Source organism: Triturus cristatus, chromosome 7 (assembly GCF_964204655.1).
Source record: "Triturus cristatus chromosome 7, aTriCri1.1, whole genome shotgun sequence".
NCBI classification, from domain to species: domain Eukaryota; kingdom Metazoa; phylum Chordata; class Amphibia; order Caudata; family Salamandridae; genus Triturus; species Triturus cristatus.
In genome coordinates, this window is record NC_140590.1 from 1,136,769,668 (window position 1) to 1,136,796,570 (window position 26,903).

A 26,903-nucleotide genomic window follows, 5' to 3' on the forward strand; every position below is an offset into this window, starting at 1 on the left:
AATGCTGTCAGTAGGAGAACTGTAGGGGAATGCAAAACGTTATTGTAAGGTACAACTTTGTCAAGGGCTGTAGGGATTTGTTACTGCAAAGAAGGTAGCTTATTTTTTTATAATTTGTAATCTAGGCCTGCGGGTGCTCCTTCACCACTTAAATTGAAACGGGATTTTAAATACAGGCTCAACTAATAGCGCAAACCCTTTGGGATATTTACACTTTCCACGGTCTAGACGTTTGTCCACACAGTTAATTATTTTCTTCCAAATGAAGATTTGTGGAGTTTGTTTCTACCACACCTGATTTTACGCCTGGTGGTTGAAGAGGTTGGGGCTCAGAAACCAAACAGGGTTGTTGTCTCGGGACATAATGGACCACCTTCGTGATACTGGTCCTTCAAGTCCATCTGGAGACTACACCAAAGTCCCCAGCCCACGATGCAATAGAAGAGGTGGGGTGCCCGTGAACTCATGAAAAACTCTGGTTGCCGACCACTTTTCAAAAAAGCACATTTCTTCCTTCCTGCTAAGCAACGCCAACTCTCACTCTTTCAGTTGAGGGACCTTTCTCATCCAGCGCAGTAATAAGAACCAAACCTGCTGAGCTGCTAACTCAAATTTCACATGTAGAAGAATCCCTCAGAGGACTGCAATTATTTTGAAGAAAAGGTTGTGTAGGAAATACAGGGTGTATCGTAAGAAGAACATGTTATTTGTTTGCCCCTTTAGACATCATATGGCATTTACAGATTTCAGCAAAGTGGAATTGTGGGGGAAGGGCAAGAGCGGCCATCTTTCTTCTCTTGGAAAAGCTTCTACGGACAGTATGCTGTGCTCATGTAAAATTGTTGTCCTTCTTTCATGTTTGGTAAATGTCTCGGTTTTTGGTTTATATAATCTGGTTAGCCCAGACCAGGGTCATGCTTATCATTAGTGCAGCAAGTGCAGTGGCACTCGCTCCACAGGTGTTACAGGATCACTAAATTGCAATTATGGTCCTACACAGCTACTCACCAAAGGATAAGGGAACGCATTTTAATTGCTTGAATTAGGGCTGGCTGTATGATAAAATGCACGTGGTTACGTCACTTTTTCTCGCTTTCTCTGACGAGCCCAGCCCCAGGAAATGTATTTCAAATATTTAGTCAGGTGGACTGACGGTGGTGTGCTGAGGCACTGGGCCTCAGATGAAAGAGATTCCATCAAACGTAAACAGTGTGTGTGCGGACGGAGAGGCGCGGGGTTACCGGGAGCCGCCTGACAGCCTTCCGAGCAGCTGCTCCCGGGCTCCGCGCCGTTTGAAGAGGCGACGCACCTGCTGACGCCGTGACAGCAGGAACAGGTGGCCGGGGCCTAGCAGCATGTAAAGCGCTCTCCAGGTGTAGGTGGCCTTGCCAAGCAGCAAGACAATTCCATCCGCGAGCCATATGAGCAAGTAACGGGGAGTCTCTGACCAGACCAAGCGCGCATGCGCGGTCCCTCGCCTTCCATTATGGAGAATGGAGAAGACCACGGTAGCAGAAGCGTCCTACAGGCAGGGCCTGGGCGGTGGCAGGCCTGCACATTTTGCACAAGTGGCACGACGAGGAAGAACTACTGCCACAGACAGCATCCTTAGCGAAATGTAGTATAGGATTTATAATAATTCAGACATGTCATCTAGGTCCACTCAGAGATGAGGGTGAATTGTGCACTGTTAGATGTACCATGTACACCATGAATACCGTATGGAAGAAATGTATTCTGTGCTCACACAGCCAGGCTTACATGTAACAGATAAATGCACGCTGCTGTACACGTAGTAGGTCCACACACAATCCACAGCATACAGCTAGTCACACCGTTTTCTAGGATGTTTAATGAGGGACACACAGTACAGATGAAAATAAGTATGGGGCAGGGGTCTCCACCCTTTTTACTAATGAGAGCTACTTATGTTAGATGAAAATCATCCTGAGCTACTAACATTATTATTGCTGTAATAGTGACCAAGTCATTCAAGATTACATTACTGATCACCACCTACAGGATTAACAGCTGTGATCCTGCCTGTGCATCAGACAGGGTTCACACAAAATAAGAGACAAGAGAGTGAGCTTTCCCTAGCTCCCCAAATTCAAACTGTAAATCTCACAAGAAGAGAAGGACAAAGAACAGCTGCATAAAATAGACGGCTAATGGGCAGATACTATCCAAATGTATATATACATTAGGTGTGCGTCAAAAGGGAGTTAGCATAGAAGTGTGAGTAGATATGAATACCAGAGACTCAAGAGAAAACCTAAGGGTTTCTCAGGACTGCCCTCACCCACTGTGTAGTGGCATGCTTCATCATTGGCCCGCTACTTACACCCTGGTGCAGACCAACACACAGGGTGGAGCGCAGGTTTTTTCCCCAAAAGAAATAAAAGAAAAGAGACATTTCTCTAGATGATGGATCCCTTGTGTAGAAAGAAATAGAGTTAAAACTGTCTAAGTAGGTACCAATACCCTTATTTTTTAGTGGTCCTAATTGGTAGGATTAAAATTCAATGTTGCGTATATAGGAGGAGTTACATTTCCAGAACCCCATCTGCCTCTACCAGGATGTAAGTAGCGGCCCAATGATGCAGCATGTCACTGCGTAGTGGGTAAAGGCAGTCTTGAGAAACCCTCGGGTTTTCTCTTCAGTCTTTGGTATTCATATGTACTCGCACTTCTATTCGAACTCATTTTTGACGCACACCCAATGTATATGTGCATTTGGATAGTATCCGCCCTTTAGCTGTCTATTTTATACAGCTGTTCTTTGTCCTTCTCTTCTTGTGAGATTTACATCAGACAGGGTTACCAATCACTGGCGTAACGAAAATTGAGGGGGCCTCCCTGCACGGTACGAAGAGGGGCCCCCTCCAGGCTCAATCAGGAGCTCTCTGGCCAGAGTGCAGTGCCGAGGGGGCCCCTTGGAGCTTGGGGCCCCCCCGCACCGCAGGGGCTGCGGGGGCCTGTGTTACGCCCCTGTTACCAGTAGTAATGTAAAAAAGGCTTTGTTAATACGTGAGTCAAACATACTAGGTATGGCCGCAAAGCCCCTGGCACCAAAGTAATAAATTAGTTATGTTTCCCAATGCCACATGATTTATCACTCAAATATCAGCTTTTAATATATTTTTCAAATTTACCTGTTTTACTCTGAGCACTGCTTATGAGTTGTGCAATTACACAAAATGTCATTTTCAATGCACTAAATTTTAGTATACTTATATTAATTCAACTATGCAAAATCCTCTAATTCTGTAGGGTGGACTGAGAACAATAGAGCTACTTAAAAATAGCTGGAGAGCTACCAGTAGTTCATGAGCTACTCATTGGAGAAGTCTGGTAAATGGCCAATCGAGCATTTAGGTGCCGATTCCGAACGGGTAAAAAAATTCCCGTACGACTCGTTTTCTTTTTTTTTTTTGTACGTAAGAGTCATACAAGTCCCGTACAAACGGCGAAGTATGATTCGTACTGTAAAACTACATACGAATTGCTTCGGGAAAAGTCTACGAGACGTCCCCGGACAGATTTACGTACGAGACGTAAAAATAAAGTCCGAGCGCACAAGTCCGATCCGTGCCGGCGTCCCGAATACACAAGCGTATGGAAAACGTCCCATACGGAGCGAACTTTGTACGACCCCTACCCCGGGTACACTTGGGCCCGGGGTACGAGTCATACGGCCCCCCCACCCCATCCACACATGTATGCGCCGTACCCCAGCACCCGTGTATGTACGCGCCAGACCACCCCACCCCAGCACCCGCGCCTGTACACGCCGTACCCCAGCACCCACGTATGTACGGGTCGTACCCCCCCACCCCAGCATCCGTGCATGTACGCGCCGTACCCCAACACCCGCGTATGTACGTGCCATACCCCCCCACCCGCGCATGTACGCACCATACCCCCACCCCAGCACCCGCGTATCTCCGCGCCGTACCCCCCCCACTCCAGCACCCGCGTATGTATGTGCCATACCCCAGCACACACGTATGTACGCACCATACCCCCCACCCCAGCATCCGCGCATGCACGCGCCGTACCCCAGCACACACGTATGTAAGCGCCGTACCCCCACCACAGCACCCGCGTATGTACGCCCCGTACCCCCCACCTCAGCCCCGTACTTGGACACACCATACCCCAACACCATACCCCAGCATCGCATATGTACGATTCATACAACACCATTGCATATGTGATCACTGTACAACAACATAGCCATGGACGCACCTTACATACGCGAAAACGACTCGTACTCAACCAGGACACTGTAAAACAGCACAAGGACCGTCAATTCGACTCGCACAACACCACAAAACACGTCTACTGGACAAAAAACAACTAAAAGACTGACCTGGCACTTCCAAACAGTCAAACGGAGGCCCAAACTCACAACCACCTCATATAACACACCCACCAAAAGTTCAAACCCAGCCACACCCACAAATGGACCAATAAAAAGGGCCCACAATCACAAACCATGAGCCTTTGCAACAGACCCACTGCTGACAGACATCACACACAAACAACTGCACCCATACACCTTAACTTACACACCTTCACACAACCTCCTTCACACAGACCCCCTCTACACATACACAGACACCTACACATTCACACCCACACACCCACAACCATCCACACCCACACCCCACACCATGCCCCCAGACAAGAATCCAAAGTTCACAAGGGAGGAGCTGGACATCCTTGTCAACAAAATCATCAGAGTCGAGCCACAGCTCTTTGGAACATTGGTCAGACAGACCAGCATATCCCAAAAAACTAGCCTGTGGCAGAGGATCGTCGATCGGGTGAATGCTGTTGCGCCCATCAGAAGAACCAGGAATGAATGTCAAGCCAGGTGGTACGATCTGCGCAGGGCAGTCAAGCGCAAAATGAACGAGGAATACGCCCAGAGTAACATCACAGGAGGTGGGCTGCCCCACAGACCGGTACATTACCATCCCTGGGAGGTGAAGGTGATGACCCTGCTTCCGCCGGTGGGAGTACACGGAGTCGAAGGAGTTGCCGAGCCTGGTGAGTACACAAACAACTCACGTAACATGGGGGGAATGGCATCCACACCACAACTACAACAAATGCACTCACCTACCCCCAAGGCCTCACCTGACACAGCCACACTCTAAACAACGCTCAGGCCACTAACATTAGTATGCCCCATTCACAAAGCAAGGCCATGCCATGTCCCAGCCTACACAAACCACAAACCCAAGACAGGATGTCCGGGATGCTGGGAGGGTGGGGATCACTAAACATATTGTACAACTCCTAAACAGACACCATTGCCATCAGCCCATATGGCCCAGGTACATACCCATGCACCATGCGCAATGCACAGGGACTGGTAAAGTACTGACAAGATAGCTGACACTTGTCCCTGCTGTAGGCAGCACAAGGCCCTCCTGTGACAACTGCAAACTCGAACACAAACACAACAAGCTCAGAAATCTAGGGCAGGAACTCACACACACTGACATGGCATCATGCGCCATGGTGGGACAGATACATCACCTGGGAGACCCACTGCCAAATCACACCACACCCACCAGCAGGCACCGTCAAGCAATCAACAATTGTACTTGTAAGGCACGCAATTTACCTGTCAGGGTCTCAAGGCGCAGAGGAGGGGGGGTTCCACCAATTCTCGAAGAGCCAGGTCTTGAGGAGTCTCCTGAAGGCAAGTAGGTCTTGGGTCAGTCGTAGGTGGGTTTGGAGGGTCTTCCAGATCTTGGCGGCGAGGTAGGAGAAGGATCTGCTGCAGGCGGGTGTACGTTGGATGCAGGGGACAGCTGCGAGGGCGAGGATGCCGGAGCGGAGCTGGCGGGTGGGGGTGTAGAAGCTGAGTCTGATGTGCAGGTAGGCTTGTCCGGCGGTGTGGAGTGCCTTGTGTGCGTGGCTGAGGAGCCTACAGGTGATCCTCTTGTCGATGTGGAGCCAGTGCGGGTCTCTCAGGAGGGGGGTGATGTGGCTGTGGCAGGGGGCGTTGACGATCAGTTGTGCCGAGGCGTTTCAGAAGCGTTTTAGGCGCCATTGGTGTGTGGATGGGAGTCCTGCATAGAGTGCAGTGGCGTAGTCCAGTCAGCTGCTGACGAGGGCCTGTGTCACTGTTCTACTTGTTTAAGTCGGGATCCACCAGTAGATCCGGCTGAGCGTGCGTAGGGTGTCGTAGCAGGAGGAGGAGACGCCGTTGACCTGCTTGGACATGGAGAGGGAGGATGCGAGGATCAATCCTAGGTTGCGTGAGTGTTTGGTGGGTGTCGGTGATGTCCCCAGAGCGATCGGCCACCAGGAGTCGTCCCAGGGTGAGGGTGTGGGTCCCAGGATGAGGACCTCCGTCTTGTCCGAGTTCAGTTTCAGATGGCCGCTCCGCATCCAGTTGGCGATGGCCCTCAGACCCTCGCGGATGTGTGTCTTGGCGGTGTGAGGGTCCTTGGTGAGGGAGAGGATGAGCTGGGTGTCGTCAGCGTAGGAGATGTCTTTGAGGTTGTGGTGGCGGTCCACTTGTGAGGGGGGCCATGTGGATGTTGAACAGCGTCGGGCTGAGTGATGATCACTCACCCCTCACACAAGCACACACCCCCGGGGCAGCCAATGGAGTCACACACTCTCACAATGGACGTGTGACACAACAAGATCAAGCCACAGCCAAAATAGCATCCAAGGCCAAATGCGACATGTCAAAGACCCTGGATACCATATCAATCAGTCCCCTGCAACATACCCATCTACAAGTGAACATTGATGTGAATGCTAGGCACATACAACTACCTTGAGGAACTGTGGCAACCAGAACATGTATGAAACATGGATGTAGCATGAAACAGCATTAACATTGTCTCTCTCTCACACACAGGGCAACGTCATGGATCTCCCCCCAACACTGGGGGGGAACAATCACAGGCCCAGGCTCGGCAGGAAGATGATCCCACCGGCAGCGACGACTCTCAGCACTCTGTGGATGACCCCAACCAACCTGGACCCTCTGGTGCCCAAGCCCCTGCAGCACCTGCGTCAGGTACATCTGTCCCAACCACCACCCCCATTCTTGCCACATCCCAGGAGACACCCAGGAGCCCTGCCCACACAGAACAACTGAGCCAGTCTGACTTGGAGGGACAAGGTTCTCCGGCCACCCAGGAGGAGGCAGACAACCCTGCAAATGCCATCCCTCAGGGGTCCCGTAAACCCAATGTGCCCACAACGGCAGGCCAGGCTCATGTGGGCAGGGGTGGTGGGAGTGGAGGCAGGCAGAGGCGCGAACCTGACCAGCCAGCTGAGGGAACCGGTATGTCACACATACGCCACATCTTGGAGACATATCGGCGTGACACCAGGGGCATCAGCCAGGTAGTGGGGACCCTCAACGAGATTAAGAACCAGCAGGCCGAGCAACACGCCAGTCAACAACAACACCAAGGACGGATGGAGGCAAGACTGGCTGAGCTCCTGGCGGTGCAAACGGACATAAGCGGTTCACTCCGTCGGATCGCCGTCAACATGGGCAACCCTCCCTGTGCCACCAGGCGAAGACCAGCACCAGCCACAGGGAGGGAGGAGGAGGAGGATTCGTCCGACGGAGCGTCCCAAGCATCGTCAAGGCCTGCATCTGAGGGTCCCGCAAGGAATGTGGGTCGTCCACGGAAAAGACCGTGAGAGGCAGCAGACCATCCACATCTCCCAGGTCACCTGGCCTGGCACCTGGCCCTCATGCGCAACAGCAGCACCTCATCCAATGACATTCTCTGCCACATGGACTTGCTGGTCACAGTCTGACCAATGGTGACCAACACTGTGGTCTGGACTCTGATGACTCCAACTGACAAGGATGCCATCTACCCCTGTGAACTTTGGATTCCATGCACACTGTATAGCACCTATTTGTCCACACTAAACAGGCCCCCCACCGAGAATAAATCTTAATTTCTACAATTACATGTTGCATTCATTTTGCATGAGTACACAACCTACGTGTGGGGAAATGTCAAACTATGCATGAGTGTTGAACTAACTCCTGAGTATCCTGAAGGCGTAGAGGTCATGGCTCATGTGGATGTTGCCGGGGAGGGAGTAGCAGGTATGTCTTGCCAGGTGGGAGAACTATGTCCTGCATGCTGGAGTACGGTGGATGTGAAGAATGGTGGCCAGAGCAAGGTTGGATGCACGGAGTTGGCACAATGGGGTCTCGGATGACAGACGGCCAAGGTTGGTTTGGGGTCTGGGGTTGTGGCCTGCCTCCTGAGTGTGGGTGAGGAGTCTGAAGGTCATCCTGCAGCACACAGTGATCCATTGCAGCTATCTCTGGTGGACGGTGATGTGGCTGGGACGCGGGATGTTGAAGCTGAGGTGTGCACATGCAGCCTGGATGTGGACAAGTTTCCCGGGAGTTAGGATGTACTTGCTCCGTAGAGGGCGGGGCAGTATTTGACACGGCTGGTGTCGTGGGCCTGGGGCATGGTCTGTCTTTCCCTGGAGTGGATCTATCTGTGGATCATGTGCATCATGCAGAGGGTGTTGCACCCTGAGGTACAGATGCTGGTGATTAGCATGGCAAATGTGAGTGACAAATCCATGAGGCACACCATCTTTTGTGCGTGGGCACTGGGTGCATGTGCAGGGCTCTTGCGGGTAGGACACAAGCAGTTGACCCACCTGTAAGGGGACAATCCTCAGATGATTACCTCAGTCCTGTACAAGTCCAGCCTCAGGTGGCTGATGTTCAGCCATTCATCAATGGATCTCATGCCTTCTTGAATGTTGGAACTGCCAATGGCTGCGTCTTTGGTGAGGGTGAGGAGCACCTGGCTGTCAATGGCATACGAGCTGATGATGAGGTGCTGTGCGCATGTGATGCCGGTGAGGGGGACCTGGACACATTGAAGATTGACACGCTGAGAGATGATACCTGGGCCATGTGTCAGATGATGCCACTATACTACATGCTGAAGGCTTGAGTCCCACTCCCATGGCCTTGCTGGTGTACGGAGCCGGTGGGGAGTAGGAGGGACATGACCTGGTTGGTGTGACAGGGCCTGGAAGGCGGGGCAGCGCTGTGTAGGCAGTTGGAGTTGCACACTCATCATGCAAAGGTGTTGTGTGTGCGCCTAGGGTATGCCTGAGAGCAGGCGGTAGCTCCTTGGATGGACAATGCTTGGAGAGTGGCTGCAACATCAGACTGTAGTGTGATGTGGGTCATGTAAAGACATGAGGGTCGTGCAATGTGCACGTTGCATGCGCTGACGGTCCAGCCTTTGGCACCGCGTGGGCGCAACAGTGGCACAGACAAGCTGATGCCAGCCAAATGAATGGGTGGAGGGAGGAAGGGAGGAGCATCTTTGAGGTGTGTGTGTTGCCGAATCTGTAAACTTTGTGTGACCTTGCTGCAGGGGCCGCAGCAGCAGGCGGCATGTCCTGGAAACTATGCCACTAGTTGCACACAAAGACAAGGATGTCAGAAAGGACTACTGCAACAGGCGTATGTAAAGGAAGGAGTGTCCGGTTTCACATGGCACACCCAGAGACAATGGATGCACAATCACCAAAGATGACTGACACCGGATCATGAAACTGAAGGACGGGCTGCGCACAGGATACACACCCTCAGCAGGTGTTTACGGCCTGTTGTGGTCACCAACATGCCCAAATACATACACAACCATGGACATCATGCACAATGGATATTCAAATCCCTGAAGAACTGCATGCATGTTGCTAAACTATACATAGACTCATATGCACAATCTTTGACAACTATGCCAGAGATGCCGCATGCAAAGTGGCAAGAGACCTGCATTGACAGAGATGAGGCACCTTGGAGGGTGAGGAACACCTTTATTACTCAGGTTCACACCTAGGGAAATGCATCAATATGAACAGACTCACAGGTCATTTGGCTGAACATGTGGGACCTACACTGGACACCCCCTTCACAACACAGATGCTGTAAATCCATTGAACTGGCACACAAGTGAAGGGTGTGAGCCAAACACCCCCTGCTGCACACGGAGGGGCTGCAATTCCCCATTTATCCTCTCATGGGGATGTCCCACACTATGTCCACCCATAGCATCCCGTATGTTTCAGAGGGAAGTTGTACACACATTGATGCCTTCATCAGAATCCACAGTCCCATCACAGATGTCTGTTACGAAGGGTGACTATCAATACATGGGAGTCATGCAATATGTCATGTGCCCCATGGTGAGTCAACATGTATGTATAGTAACACAACATGGCAAAAACCAAAGGAAATGATGGACGGAGTGTTGAACATTGCAAGCACTCACCTCCAGTCCTTTGGTTTTTGCTTTGTTCGCCATAAGTTGGCAGGGTATGCTCAGACGGGAGTCCCTTGCTCACTTTGCCACTGGATTCAAGCAAGCCTGGCTGAAGACGGCTGAAATGCCAGAAACCGGTCCTAGGAAGCTTGTTTCCGGTCCAGGGAAGACATGGCTTGGCAGTTCGGGCTGGACTGTTCCCATGAGGCACAGGGTCAGACTGATTTGCATATGGCCTGTCTAAACTGGGGTGGCAGAGTGGGCTAAAGAACGGTGATGGATTAAACCCAGATCAGTTGACTGGGGGTGAGTGCTTGCAATGTTCAACACTCCGTCCATCATTTCCTTTGGTTTCTGCTTTGTTCGCCATAAGTTGGCAGGGTATGCTCAGACGTGAGTCCCTTGCTCACTTTGCCACTGGATTCAAGCAAGCCTGGCTGAAGACGGCTGAAATGCCAGAAACTGGTCCTAGGAAGCTTGTTTCCGGTCCAGGGAAGACATGGCTTGGCAGTTTGGGCTGGACTGTTCCCATGAGGCACAGGGTCAGACTGATTTGCATATGGCCATGTCTGAACTGGGGTGGCAGAGTGGGCTAAAGAACGGTGATGGATTAAACCCAGATCAGTTGACTGGGGGTGAGTGCTTGCAATGTTCAACACTCCGTCCATCATTTCCTTTGGTTTTTGCTAGTAACACAACATGCACAGGAGCAGTGCCCACACATTCCAAACACCTACCAACACCAAAATGCCGTGCAGCAATCCTTAACCAAAAAGACTTTTCACCATGTCCATGCATGGGACGCTGATTCAGCACACGTTGCAATACTCATGAGGAATAGCGGGAGGCCCACGATGACACGAGCAGACAGCATGCAAAACGACCTGGGGATGACAGACACACAAGAAGTCAGGGAAAAGATTGTCATCGCATGCATAGTCATTTAGTCTACAGGAATAAGTGTGTCCCCATGCTATGTTAAAATTGAGTGACTGAGCTAAAATGTGTGGAAGGACATCATCACTCGAGTGACACATCTGAACACACATCTAAGTCACTTAGCATACAGTCAGCTGGACACACACATTGCAACACATGCCACACAAGGCTCCAGGCGTGCACACTCAGACCCATGGACTCACCATTATGAGAAGAAGTTGCGTATGAGCTGACTCCGGATGTCGTCCTCCTCTTCCTCCTCATCCTCACTTGCCTCGTGACCAAGCCCTTCATCCTCCATGGGTGGATGTTTCTGCTCATCCGGATCCAGGATGAGTGGCACAGCCTTCTCCACTGCCATGTTGTGCAGCATGCAGCACACGAGGAAGATCTTGCAGGCCTTCACCGGTGCATATGGGAGGGACCCGCATGTCTTGTGAAGGCACCGGAATCTGCTCTTCAGGAGGCCAAACGTCCTCTCAATCACTCGCCTGGTCTGCCCATGTGCATTGTTGTAACGGTGATCTGCAGCTGTTCTGGGGTTGCGGAGAGGCGTCATCAGCCATGGCATGTTGGGATAGCCAGATTCCCCTACATGGAAACATCATGTAAAGAAGTGGGTCAGGAGATGCCGTAAGATACAAAAATAGCGCAAAACAAAGGACAAACAGAGTATACCCACCAACAAGACATGCTCGTTCGTTGTGCAGCCCCAGCATCATTTCTGGCACCCTGCTACGCCTCATGATGTAGGCATCGTGTGCTGACCCTGGAAAACGTGCACAGACATGGGAAATCAGCATGTTAGCAAGACACACCACAAGGGCATTTATAGAGTGGTAATGTTTACGGTTGCGATAGGCGACCTCCTGTGCCTGTGGTGGTACCAAAGCCACATGTGTCCCATCAATAGACCCAATTACATGGGGCATCCCTCCCAGGGCATAGAACTCACCCTTGACACCTATCAACTGCTCACGAGTTGGAAAATGGATGAATTCATCCAGGTGCTCCAACATGGCTTCTAAAAAATCATGCAGGATACGGCTGAACATGGTCTGTGACATGCCACCCACATCAGCTATGGTGAATTGAAATGTACCGGTGGCAAAAAAATGTAGGGCTGCCATCACCTTCATCTTGGGGGTCAGCGCAGTAGGATACCTGTGTCGCGGTTGGAGGTGTTGTTCAAGCTTTGCGGTCAAGTTCTCAATCAACTGTTGCGAGAAGCGGTAACGTCTTATGCAGTCACGTTCCCTCATGGCACCCAAGTCTGGCATTGGTCGGGGGAGAGGCGGTGCCATGCAGAAAATTGGAAGGAATAACGAATAGTGAGAACATAACAACATCAATGTCAATGAACTGAGCACATGCTCAACTGCTAATACACATCTGCTAAATACAGAGTCTGGTCTGTGCAATACATCCAGGACACGTATGCCAGCCAGGTGATACTCCTACGACAAGCCAGCTACACCCGTTGATAGTCAAGTTCTACATGACATGCTCCGAAACTAGCTGTGGGCCAGTGTAAGTGAACAGCCAGAGACATCACAGGAGTGACATACATCCGCATATCTGCATTTGAAGGATGTCATCTCATACAGACTGCTGGCGGCAAGCTAGATGCACAGGTCACATGTCATTGGAAATGTACAGATCACACACATAGCGATGAAGGGGTACACATGAACAACAGAAAACACAGACATGGATACTGCGCAGATATGTCCTCATGTAAAAAAATCATCATTGAAGCATACAGACACACGTAACGTGTGAATCCACATGTGGCATGGTGTGCGTATATGTGTGCCATGCCCATCTACACACAGACACATGTTGGATGCAGCAACAGCAGATGCAGTTGACGGAACACCAACAGCAAGCTCATGGAAACACATGGCACACACAGGACATAGTCACATCGGGGCACGCTGGTACTTAGATGTCAGGTGTTAGTGTCCCTGTCCCTGGCATCAGGGGACATTTGCGGGTGTTGGTGACTGTGCCATACCAGTGATGCAGTGCTTGACACGTTTGTACTACATGCACACATGTGCAAAGTGGGAAGGGGAAGTGTGCCACATATTGCCCCATCACACATGACATGTGTACACAGGTCATCAAACATCTATTGTGCTAAAACATGAGGAGACATGTGCCATATCACTGCATGACACACCTAGGCCCTGCACATGAAGGACTGCAATGACAATGACTTGATGTACAGCCGTGCACGAGTCTGACACCTCCATTCCATTTGTGTGCGCCTCCTATCACCTGTGTAAGCTGTGAAACGCACCGTACACACGCTCTGAGGGCGTGTGAACGGTCCGTATCATCACATTGGTGTTCCCGCCGGAGTACGGGTGTGTGTACGGACCGTACACACATACGTGTACGAGCAGTGTGTACATGTACGTGTACTACAGTCGTACACGTACGTGTACGACCAGTGTGTACACGTACGTGTACGACCAGTGTGTACACGAACGTGTACTATGGTCATACATGTACGTGTACGACGGTCTTACATGTACGTGTACGACCAGTGTGGATACGTACGTGTACTGCGGCAGTGTACACACTGCTCGTACTCGTGCGTGTACGACCAGTGTGTACACATACGTTGCCATAGTACAAGTACGTGTCCACACTGGTCGTACACGTACGTGTACGACCAGTGTGTACACTGCCGTAGTACACGTACGTGTCCACACTGGTCATACACATGCGTGCACACACTGGTCGTACATGTACGTGTAGACACTGGTCGTACATGTACGTGTACGACCAGTGTGTACACTGCCGTAGTACACGTACGTGTCCACACTGGTCGTACACGTACGTGTACATACTGGTCGTACACGTACATGTATGACCAGTGTGTACACGTATGTGTACGACCAGTGTGTACACGTACGTGTACGACCAGTGTGAACACGTACGTGTACTACGGCAGTGTACACACTGGTCGTACACGTATGTGTACACACTGGTCATACACGTACGTGTACACACTGTTCGTACACGTACGTGTACACACTGTTCGTACACGTACGTGTACGACCAGTGTGTACACTGCCGTAGTACACGTACGTGTCCACACTGGGCGTACACGTATGTGTCCACACTGGTCATACACGTACGTGTACACACTGGTCGTACACATACGTGCACTCACTGTTCGTAGACGTACGTGTCAAACGCACTGTGCAACTGGTGCCGTAGGGGTACGTGTGAAACGCACCGTACCTGTGTGTGGATAGCTAAATTACATAGGGACACATTAGGGACAAGTATTAGGGCCTAAATGCATGCTGGTTGTCATGGATACCGATTTTCAAGTTCAAATTTTCCATCATGTGGCCTGTAAAAGGCAGTTGGCAACTAAATACAATGTTGCAAAGTGCTTGTTGACTTCACATCATGCTCAAATTTTGAACCATGCAAAGGCACTCACTGGTGTATGTTTAAAGGGATTGGAGGAAACGTAGGATGCAAATGAGACTGACCAATCACTCTGTCCTCCTGTAAAAGAAACAGCCCAGCAAGGCAGATATAAGTCAGCCAGAACCCATGAGAGGGCACTTGCCTGCACTACCTTTCACTCGACACCACTGCTGCTACCTGTGCTTTCTCTGGCACCATGTCCAGGTCTGTGGAGAGGGCCCAGCCATTCACCCATGAGGAGAATGAGGCATTGCTGGATGTCATCCTCCCACAGTACACCAGCCTGTATGGGAGGCCAGGGGAGCAGGTGAGTGCTGACTCCACTACCTTTGACTCTGCACCTTTTTTGTGACTGTCACTTCTGGCATTGTGTCCAGGTGTGACAGACATGCAATGTTGTTTAGAGTGGGTCCCAGGGGGGGGAATGGCTTATGTCTCCCATACGGAGCATGATGTAGTTCCTGTGTGCACTCCTCACTTGCATTGTGCTTACTGTGACATTCACTGCATAGTGCATGGCACATTCAGCCTGCCCAATCCTTTGGGCCATTTTTGTTCTATAGTCCAGAGGTGATTCAGTAGCCCCCCCGGTGTGACAGGTGACTGTACCCACAGATGTGTGTGAGTTGAGTGGAGCTGTGGTGAGAGAGTCTAAATGATGTGTACGCCCCCTGGACATTGATGTGTGTGAATGTTCCTTGTCATGTGGGTGAGTGTCTATGTGGAGTGTTGCACCACAGCTGCATGGAGGAGGCAACAGCTCCACCCATCTGATGTGAGAAGTAAGCCGTGCGGAATGTCTGACTTGCTGAGCTAGCACCACACCTGTGACACCCCACAGGCAAGTGGCACATGTGCCGAGTGAGGTTTGTATCTGCTGTTGCCAATGGCAGGTGATTGATCTGTGCCTGTGTGTGTCTGTGTACTCTGCTGAGGTTGCGTCAGTGGCCTGGAGCATGTGACTGCTTGGAGGTGCTGTCCATCAGCCTGGTGTTGCATGTGATGCACAGCGTGTGCCATGATCAGGGAGTGTGTTGCACCCCTCATGCGAACTGTGTACTTTCAATGTCATGTAGTGCATTGGGGCTTCCACAGAGGCTAATGTCCCTATGGCAGAGGTGCTATTTGTTGCCAGCATACTATGCCCTGTTCAACATATCAAAGATGTTGAAATGTGTGTCTCTGTGACATGGAGCAGGTGTAGTGATGTTGTCTCACTTTGTCATCCTCACAGGTAACTGCCTACGCCAAGGGAGAGATATGGAAGCGGGCCGTCAGGGCCATGAGATCGGTGGAGGGTCGCAGTCGGCGCCTCGCCCAAGTGAGGAAACGCTGGCAGGACATCCGGTGCTGGACCCGTAGGATCGCCCGGTGGCAGCTGAAGGACTCACCTCCACGCAAGCACGGCGGGGGCCGATGACTGACCCCCCAGATGAAGCGTGTCCTGGCGGTGGTCTTGCCTGAATTGGATAGGCGGTTACAGGAGTTGCAGCAGAAGGAAGGGGGTAGGTACATGTGTGTTTGTTGTGTGTCACCAGCTTTTGAAAGTGCTCAATCGCCTGGATACACTGCGAGGGTTAAATTGTACAGTGCACATCCTGTTCCCCAAAGTCAAACGGTGCTGTTCTTCCTCCCTTCCCCTCCTTGACATGTGTTCCCTGGTCTGTGTGTAATCACCATTGCACATGGTCATCTAGGCTGGCAGTTAATCCAAGTGCACATTGCTTTCTGCATCATGTGGGGGGGGGGGGTCTGAGACATGTGTTGTTACCTTGCCTGTGCCCTGTCCTGTTCAGTCATTTGGGGGTCCATATTAGTTGGCACTGATGCTGAGTCTCAACATAGGAGTGCGAGTTTTCAAATGAACAGACTTGCAGCATCACGGTGTCCCCGACACAATGTTCCTCTTACATGCCCACATATCCAGATATATACGCATCACATGGCTGCCGGGTGATACTGAACAAACCACGAGTGCCTTACTTACCAGGCAATACCTAATGTGACGTGGAGCGCGACTAACCAAATGGCTCGCCCACGGCATTCGCACTGACACGGCGATCTCCTTGCGAATAGTGCGAGACAAGTGGGAAGCAGATGTAGGCCGGGAGTTTACAGTTCAGGAATGGGAGACGATAGTGGGGTACCCCAGGAAGGTGTCTCGCAATTCTAGATTTAAATTTATCCAGTTGATGTTGCTACACAGAGCTTATTTAACACCGCGCAGATTGCACACTATGTATCCAGGAGCGAGTGATACCTGCCCGCGCTGTTCTGCACCCAATGCGGGATTGATACACATGGTGTGGGATTGCCCCCGACTAAGGTACTACTGGGTGACAGTATGCAAACTAATAGCGGGTGTAACTTCGGTGTGCCATACAGGCACCTTGGAATATTGCATACTGGGATTAGGTCTTCGGGGAAAGAAGGGTAACCCTGCCTCCCGTTTTGTTAACCTTGCGCTACTGCTGGCTAAAAGAGCCATAACCGCATGGTGGAAGGCTGCTAGGGCCCCGTCCCTACAGGACTGGCATGCAGAAATGGTGAAGTGGGGAAGGGCTGAAGGGGCTGAAGGGGCTGAACTGCATAGAGAGGAGTTTCGTGGGCTCAGAAAAACACCTATCTCATTGAGCTGGAATGCAATGCTGGAGGACTATGCTGCTATAGATATATTCTCCTGTTAGGGTGTACCGTTGTGGTGGTTTGAGGGGCTGGACCACTATTGTGCGCCACAGGGGCTCCTTACATTATCCATGGGTAGCCACCCTGTATGATTCACAAGACGGCGCAGTGTGCCTAAGTCAGCTGTGGGACTGGAATGCGCATGAGTCCAATTGTGGGCATGTGTACAGGCTACTATCGCTACTGGTGCCGGACATGCGGGGAGGGGAGGGCAGGGTGGGGTACAGTTTTTTCTTTATATTTTAGTTGGGTTATTGGCAATGTATTGTGCATTGATAGATTTGAGTACTCAGGGTAGGCTGTAATTGGACACTGGATGAGGGACCAAAAGCTGGAAGCATTCGCACTGGTTTGCAATAGGAGATTCAATTGCACAGGTTAAATTACTCACATGATGCTTCGACACTGTAACTGTGTATTCTATTATGCTGTCTGAGACTCTATGTCATTATGCCACGTATGATTATGATATTGTATCATGTTTTGTTGTTTATTTGAATGGTTGTGTAAAATCAATAAAAAACAGATTTAAAAAAAAAACAGACTTGCAGCATGCATGACCGATGTTGTGGCCTCACACATGATGTGCATGAGTGGGAGATATGCATAGTGCCGGGACGGAAGCTCATGTTACAGTCAGATAATTCCAGGACCATGGAGCAGTGTGCCCACTACAGTCCCATAAGACACCCTTGCCTCGGAATCATGTGTGTCATCCAACACTGTGGCCATTCTCTGTGTGTTCAGCATAGTTTGGCCTCTGTGGCATTGTTCCCTGGCCTCATTTGTATTTATCTAAAGTGTGCTACATGTGCCCATTGTACAGGCTGACTCCCTTTTGCTTGTGCATCCTCACACTGGGCAGTGCCTGTGTGTCTATGTACAACTATCTGTTGATGGTTGTTTGTCACAAATATGTGTTGGCAGCCTCACGAGGTGATGTTGAGTACATTTAGGAATTCTTGATGCACATTTTAGTACACCCAGATTAAGAGGTGTAACTTCTTGATCTGTCTCAATCGCATTATCTCAGGTATGGGGTGTTTGTGCGGGCAAGGCATGTCCAAACCTCATGTCTCCTTGCCAGGTCTGACCTGTGTGTGATAATTGTCTGGACAGACACTCAACATGCAGTGACCCAGTCATGTTGTGCTGGGTTTAATGTTTGTGCTTTGCAGCATGTGTCAAAATTTAAAATACACGGCTCATGCTCATCCATTTTTGCCACCAGTGTGTGGTCGATATGCTACATAGTTTGGTCTGTGTGTGCTGACATCTGTGTGGACATTCTTGCTTGCCATGAGGGTGTCTCCTCAGTGCAGGTGCTCCTTATCCCGACACATTGCAGGCCCATTAGCTAATGCATTGTCCTGTGTTTGGACATGTGTGCCACTCCACATGACAGGCAGTGGGTCAGATGTGTTGCCAACTGTGTCATCATGGTACGGATGGCCATGTGACAGGTGGCATGATTCAAGTTTTTAGTCAAGAAGTATTGTACCTTGGCACTCACTACACTTGTCAACATTTCTCAATTTTTCATATGCTTCATTTTGCTAGTTTGTTGTGAAGGACAATAATGTGCCTGCATGACAGATGTCTCCCAGGGAAGTGCAAAAGAAAGTACTTTTACACTTTCCGTGGACACGCTGGCACATTTTACAGAAAGGCACAGTTTGATTACCACTAGTTTTCTGATTATACATATCCATGTTCACACAGTGTGTTTGCATTTGGGTAAGTCCTTGGTTGTTGCTGATACCAACTTACGAGTGTAAAGTCATCCAGACCACCGTGGTGCCATGTATATGTACTTACTGATACCCCATTTCTTCTTTACAGTGGCTTATTAGAATTCGGCTGGCAGCTCATACAATGACTGTGTAAATGTATTTTTGTGTGCACCTCATTGTGTGACTTCTGTCATACAGGCAGATGTGTCATCTGTTCACAAAGTGGCACATTCACACATTCTAAACATGTACATTGTGTAAAGTGTTGTGAGTTCCAAGGGATCGCAATGTTTTTGGTTAGGGTTTCCAAAGTACTCACAGGTCTCAGAGTGTGGGGACACCTTCAGCATTGAGGTGTGTTATTTGGCCTTGGGGGCACCAATACTGTTTCGTTCACAGTGAACAAGAGGTGGCATGCCTTCATAGTCTTGCTATGCTCAACTGTCCCCAGACACTAGCTTCTCAGTATAATTCGATATCAAGTTATTTGCTGTTGTGTCATAATCTCCATTGTTTCCAAGTGGCATGGTGGGTCAACCAACTGGGGAGTGCAGGGTTACATATGTGCGGACTATTCTAGCTGTTACTCATGATGCATTTCCTGATATGCACTGTGACATTTTTGTTTGGACTCATGTGTCTGTTGTATACAGGTGACTGATTATTTTCTGTATCTTCACCTTGCCCACAGCATCATCGGAGGACACCGAGGGAGACACCTGCACGGACGTGGAGGAGGGATCCAGCACCGCTGCCACCACTGCTGCCAAGTCTGCGGGAGCAAGTGGCACGGAGGGCGAGGGGAGTCAGCCGGAGGACCTGTCTAGTGACAACACTGACTATGACGCTGACGGGTTCGAGGCTGAACTCCTCGAGGGGGCGGAGGCTGCTACAACACCTGGCAGCAGCACTACATCTATCACCCCCCCCTCCATTCCCATCACCAACCTCCCAGTTGCTCCAGTCCCTTCTGTCCGTGCTAGGCAACACCGTGTCTCCTTCATGCCAGGCACCGCACCCCCTGCCCCTGTCCCCCCTGCTGCCCTCACTGCAGAGTCTGTGGACATTCTGCGGCAGTTGCAGGTTGGCCAGACATCGATGCTGAATGTCCTCCATGGCCACACCCGAATGATGACACAGATGGTGTCGTACATGGAGGGCATGTCATCAGCGATGTCTGACCAACGGATGTTGCTGAGGTCCATGGACTCTTCACTGACGGCAGCAGTGAGTCTCCTGCAGCGCTTCGTCCCCCCCTACCCCTGCACCATCTGCACTTCCCACTCCCATACCTGTCCCAAGCACACACAGACATTCCCAAGCACGCACCCCACCAGACACAGGCAGCACACCACCACGTAAGGGCAAGCGCACTCCTCCTGGCACGCACACTCAGGGAGATGAAGGCACACCCACTGGGTCTGGGGCACACAAGCATACACGCAGCCACAGTCCGAGGCCGCATGCCGCACTACCCAGTCCCTCCAAAGGCCCTCCCCTCGGCTCCCCTACCACACAACCTGACAAGGAGGCCTACTTGGCTGTGCTGGGCCTCAGCCCCTCTGGCTCTCCAGCCCGCAAACGGGAACAGCACTCCACGGGTAGGGGAGTTGAGTCCCCCCCGTCCACCCCCTCCCCAGTAGCGCTGCACCCCATCACTCAGACCCCACCCCTCCTTTGAGCCTGTGTTTTCTTAGGGTGAAGGGGATACGCTGGACGACCTAGCAGCAGTTTGCAGCGCCGAGCTGACCTCCACCTTTGGCGCTGCCCCACCCCCTGTGGTGGAGGCGTCCGTCCCTGCACCCACCACACCAACCCTTACACCTCCTGTCCCTGCGGTGCCTGGTCCTTCCCCACATGATGCCCCCCCCCAGTCGACGAACCTGAGGGTTCTCATGTGCAGGCAAGCTAGGGGAGACACGTGGCCATGTGTCCCCCCCAAGGACTTCTGATCTGGACTGGCCATGTGCCTTTGTAAATAGTGTCCTTTTATACATTTTCATTTAATGCTGAATAAAGCATTTTCTTTTCACTTTGAACACTATTGCATTTCAGGTATTGATGTGGGTGCTGATGGTCCCGGAGTTGGGGTTGTGGTAATGTGTTATGTTTCAGGAAAAAGTTGTAGTCTGATGCTCATGGGGTGGACCATGGTATCTGCGTGCCATCACAAGGTCTCTGCAAAGTATCTTTGCTCGTGTGTGCTATTTGTGTTTGGAGACACCCCCATGACTCTGTCCACTGCTGGGAGTGATAGGCATCCACCCCTCACATGTCTCTGTCCACTGCTGGGAGTGATAGGCACCCACCCCTCACATGTCTCTGTCCACTGCTGGGAGTGATAGGCACCCACCCCTCACATGTCTCTGTCCACTGCTGGTATTCCTCTGCACCCACCCCTCACATGTCTCTGTCCACTGCTGGGAGTGATAGGCACCCACCCCTCACATGTCTCTGTCCACTGCTGGAAGTGATAGGCACCCACCCCTCACATGTCTCTGTCCACTGCTGGGAGTGATAGGCACCCACCCCTCACATGTCTCTGTCCACTGCTGGTATTCCTCTGCACCCACCCCTCACATGTCTCTGTCCACTGCTGGGAGTGATAGGCACCCACCCCTCACATGTCTCTGGCCATTGCTGGGAGTGATATGCACCCACCCCTCACATGTCTCTGTCCACTGCTGGGAGTGATAGGCACCCACCCCTCACATGTCTCTGTCCACTGCTGGGAGTGATAGGCACCCACCCCTCACATGTCTCTATCCACTGCTGGGAGTGATATGCACCCACCCCTCACATGTCTCTGGCCATTGCTGGGAGTGATATGCACCCACCCCTCACATGTCTCTGTCCACTGCTGGTATTCCTCTGCACCCACCCCTCACATGTCTCTGTCCACTGCTGGGAGTGATATTCACCCACCCCTCACATGTCTCTGTCCACTGCTGGGAGTGATAGGTACCCACCCCTCACATGTCTCTGTCCACTGCTGGTATTCCTCTGCACCCACCCCTCACATGTCTCTGGCCACTGCTGGAAGTGATATGCACCCACCCCTCACATGTCTCTGTCCACTGCTGGTATTCCTCTGCACCCACCCCTCACATGTCTCTGTCCACTGCTGGGAGTGATAGGCAGCCGCGGTGCGTCCATTAGGGCGCTTGGGCGTTGCCCCCCCACTGAGCGTTGCCGTTGTGAGTCACTCTCTCTGACACTCACCGCAATCATCATTCTATCCAATCCCTGCAGGCCGCCGTAGCCCGTCCGAGGCAGTCTGCTCAGAAGGGGGCGGGGCAGCACTACAGAGTTCAGCTGGTGAATGATTGACATCCACATGTATGAGGTTGTCGACGGAGCTTTGCAGAACACCAAGAGTGCGCATGCTCTGTTTAGGGTTTAAAAAATGTGCGACCAGCCCGAACATGCGCACTAGGCAGCGCTCATTAGAAGAGCGAGGGTTGTTCCATGCCGCTCTTCTAATGGGCAGCCTAGTGCGCATGTCCGGGCTGGTCGCAAACATTTTTAAGCCCTAAACATTACATGCGCACTACTGGTCAAGCCAATCCTGGCGCTGCTGCTGGAGCAGCGTCTGGATTGGCTGAGACCGACGCAGGCAAGGCGGTACTTCCCATGGTGCCAACGCGGGGAGTCGTACCCCGGCCCGGGACTCAGAGGACTAAGTCTCAGGACTCACAGAGGCGGCGCGGACCCGGTAAGTTTAGTTTGCTTTGCTTTGCTGCATGCTGCTTTATTTTAATCTCCCCCACCCCCCCGTGCCGCGCGCGACCCCCAACACCCTCCCCCCCCAAAAGTATTGGAGCGTGAGCCGCGACTGCTGTGGACACCTTCACCCCAAGCCCTTGGGAGGAGATACAGTGGGTCACTGACTGGGTGTAAAGAAAGTCCGGCCAAGGCGTGCACTTCATGCACTAAACGTGCGTGTCTGTGAAAAGCCGTTTGGGCACATGACCAGTTTTATCTTCTAAGACTTTGAAAAATTCACTTTGCAAAAAAAACATGTCTTTCATTTTTATGCGAAATAGATTTTAGAAAAACTTTAACGTGGTGTAGTGCGGAGGCAACGAGGCGGGCACAGAGACTGGTTGGTAGCATGGTTAATACTGTATTGTGAATTTATATAGCGCATTGAAGTGCTCTGTGAACAGGTACGCGCATCTCCGTGGAGCCCAGGTTAGTCTGCCTGGCAGTGTCCTACGCTCCTGTCTGTACATTTAGCACGGTTTACTTGTGCACATGTGTGTTTGTCTGCAAACTGGCATGTCTGGGTGTGCGGCGCTTTGAGAACGTCTCATTCCGCCGCTTATGTGCACAAATGAACACTATCGCTAGTGCACATAAAGCACATGTATGTATCATACCTAGAGCCTGGCAACACACGGCTGCTTCCGGGGATCGCTAAAGGCTGGCGCTCTGCATCACCAGGCTGTCATGGCACGGGCCTTCTGCAGCACCAGGTTGAAACACGAGTTTGTTTGCTTCGCTCCCGCTGCCCAGGGGTGTGTCCTGCAGTCCCGAGCAGCAGGTGTGTGCGGGGTGGGAGGAGAAGCAGCCACCGACACCTCCCTGGACTAAGGAAGTAAGTTATAAATATGCCTTTTTCTAGGCAATCAGACTGCTCCGGCCCCCGGGGCACCGGAGCTGGCTCTCAGCAGCCAGAAAACTTCCCAGTGGGCTGCTGCTTAAAGGGCAAGATATGTTTCTGCTGGAATAATATTATTTTGCCATCTATTGGTTTGAAACGTGTGTGGCACCAAACCGCATAAGTGTCAACGCGGACGAATGATCAAGGTGTGTTGCCCTTCTTGAGAGGATTTCGAGAGCTGTGACGTAGCTCAGCAGCACATGCTCACTGCTCCTGGTGCATTGATGGAAGTGTAGGCCTGCATGCATCGGACGTGCACTTAGCTTCAGAACACAGCTAGAAATTGTGCAATGTGTTTGTGCTTAAGGTTTACTGGACAGATGGCTGCAAGCTACAGGGCAATGATTAATTATACATTTCAGAACCAACGCGCCTAGACTTCAAAAGCGCTGGTTATTCGTTAGGGTGGTGATTGTGCACCTTGGGGCAGAGGGAGCATGAAGGCTACTACTAAAAGGGCACAGGGTGACACACGTGGATTACACACACTACAGCGTCTGTGAAATATTTGCTAATGTATTATTGACAAGGTTTTTTGCTATGCTCATACTTGAGCTCTGCGCATTCGGTTTCCATTCTGTCGTGATGGATTGTAAGTAAACCAGTTTAACAACACCTGCTATTTTTATCACTTTTATCTGGCACTGCTGTGGTTCCTTGATAGGAACGTAATTTTAAACTGGTTTAGTATTGCAGTACTTACCCTTATAAAATCTCTGACTTTGTTCCTTGAGAGGATTTTTACTTTGTGCATCTGTGTCGTTGTACAAAGTACGTTTGCTATTTGCGATGCTAACAAGTTGTACATCGACACCATCTGAGTTCCCCATTGATGCAAGGTGTGATCCTGATACAGTCGCATAATGTTTCATATTTGCCAGTGTTTGTGGAGTGATGTTGTATAACCCTGTAACAGAGAATGGGCAGGAAACAGGCAGACTTAAGGGGTTGTACCTGTATTGACTGTATAACAGTGCACCATTTTATAAAACGTGCAATATGTTGATGGAAAAGTAATGGTTGTATTTATTTAAACATATTTTAATGCCTCATACCCCTAACTACTTCCTGGCTTTCAGAATGCAGCGCGGTGTTTCAGAGGTACAAGCTTGAACATTTGAAATGGAAGGGGGGAGGAGGCTGAGTGTCTGACTATTTGTCTGCATTATAATTCTAATTATAAGATCCGTTTGGGTGTCTCTGCTTTACAGTTTCAAGACTGAGATGTGTCTGCTTGTTAGTTGTGTATTTGTCTATCTACTTGGCAATCCCCAGTAGCGAGGTGTGTATACACCTGTGAGTGAGCATGGGTATCTGTGGACCTGGGTGAAGGTATAAGAGCAAAGCTGTGTGAAGTGAGGGGAGGGGAGGTGCAGTGACCGATCAATGTTTATTAGGCCCAGCACTAATTGCTTTATTAACCTTCCTGCTTCCTCAAATTTGCTTAAAAATGCACCGTTTGTCCACTCTTTTTTCAAAAGTTTCTTGGGGGCAGAACCCCCAAACCCCCATAGGTTGTTCGAGCTCGCTCGCTGCAGTGCAGTATGACAATGTTACGCCCACCACTTTCAAATGTCACCAGCCGCTCCTGGTGATAGGCACCCACCCCTCACATGTCTCTGTCCACTGCTGGTATTCCTCTGCACCCACCCCTCACATGTCTCTGTCCACTGCTGGGAGTGATAGGCACCCACCCCTCACATGTCTCTGTCCACTGCTGGGAGTGATAGGCACCCACCCCTCACATGTCTCTGTCCACTGCTGGTATTCCTCTGCACCCACCCCTCACATGTCTCTGTCCACTGCTGGTATTCCTCTGCACCCATCCCTCACATGTCTCTGTCCACTGCTGGGAGTGATAGGCACCCACCCCTCACATGTCTCTGGCCACTGCTGGGAGTGATGTGTACCCACCCCTCACATGTCTCTGTTCACTGCTGGTATTCCTCTGCACCCACCCCTCACATGTCTCTGGCCACTGCTGGAAGTGATAGGCATCCACCCCTCACAAGTCTCTGTCCACTGCTGGGACTCCTAGGCAGACACCCACCCACCCACCCGCACCCTTGGTGCTGTACACTGCTGTCCTGGCCATGAACACACCCCAATATACTGGTTATATGCTGCACCAGGCCCTAAGCCAACATTCGTGGCGTGTGTACGCCTTGTATCAGTAATGTACTGGTGCCCTAGAGGTACGGGTGATGCGGTCCGTACCCCCGCTCGGAGGCCGTGGGTACGACGCGTACTCCTACATCACCACTACAATGGTGGTACGGGCCGTACCCATGCTCTGAGGGCGTGGGTACGGCCCGTACCACCATTGTAGTGGTGATGTAGGGGTACGCGTGGTACGGGTCGTACCCATGCTCTGAGGGCGTGGGTACGGCGCGTACACCTACATCACCACTCCAATGGTGGTACAGGCCGTACCCACGCTCTGAGGGCGTGGGTACGGCACGTACACCTACATCACCACTACAATGGTGGTACGGGTCGTACCCACGCTCTGAGGGCGTGGTTACGGGCCGTACCACCATTGTATTGGTGACGGGTACGTGTACGCGGGGATTGGTGGACACGCCCCCCGAAGTGACCAGACCCTGGAGGTGATGTATGGCCAGTATATGGTATTTTTTAAATTAGATAGAGGTTATGTTTCCTGCCCCTCGCTCCCCCTTTGCCCCTGGGTGTTGTGCTGACCTTCTGTGGCGTGCGCGGGGTTTCGGTGCACCAGGTCGTAGGCTAGGAGGGCCGGGATGACACGTAGAATGGCGTCCATGGCTGTCCATTGCGTACCGCTGCTCCTTCTTCACGTCGTCCTCAATTTCCTGGGAGTTTTTGGCTGCCGTAAAAAATGATCCGTGCGGAGTGACGTAGGCACGAATCGTACTTGCTGGTCCGTAGAACGCTGCCTGACTCCGTCCGGACGTCACATACGCGATGTCCCGGATAGGAATTGTGGGTATTTTTTCGTCGCACGTAGTTTTTTACGATTCGTACGGAAATGCTATTTCTGTACGAATCGTACGTGCTGGTTTGTAAGGTGCATTTCCCGGGTACGAGTCGTACGGAGAATACGCTCCGTATGACCATTCGTACCCGGGT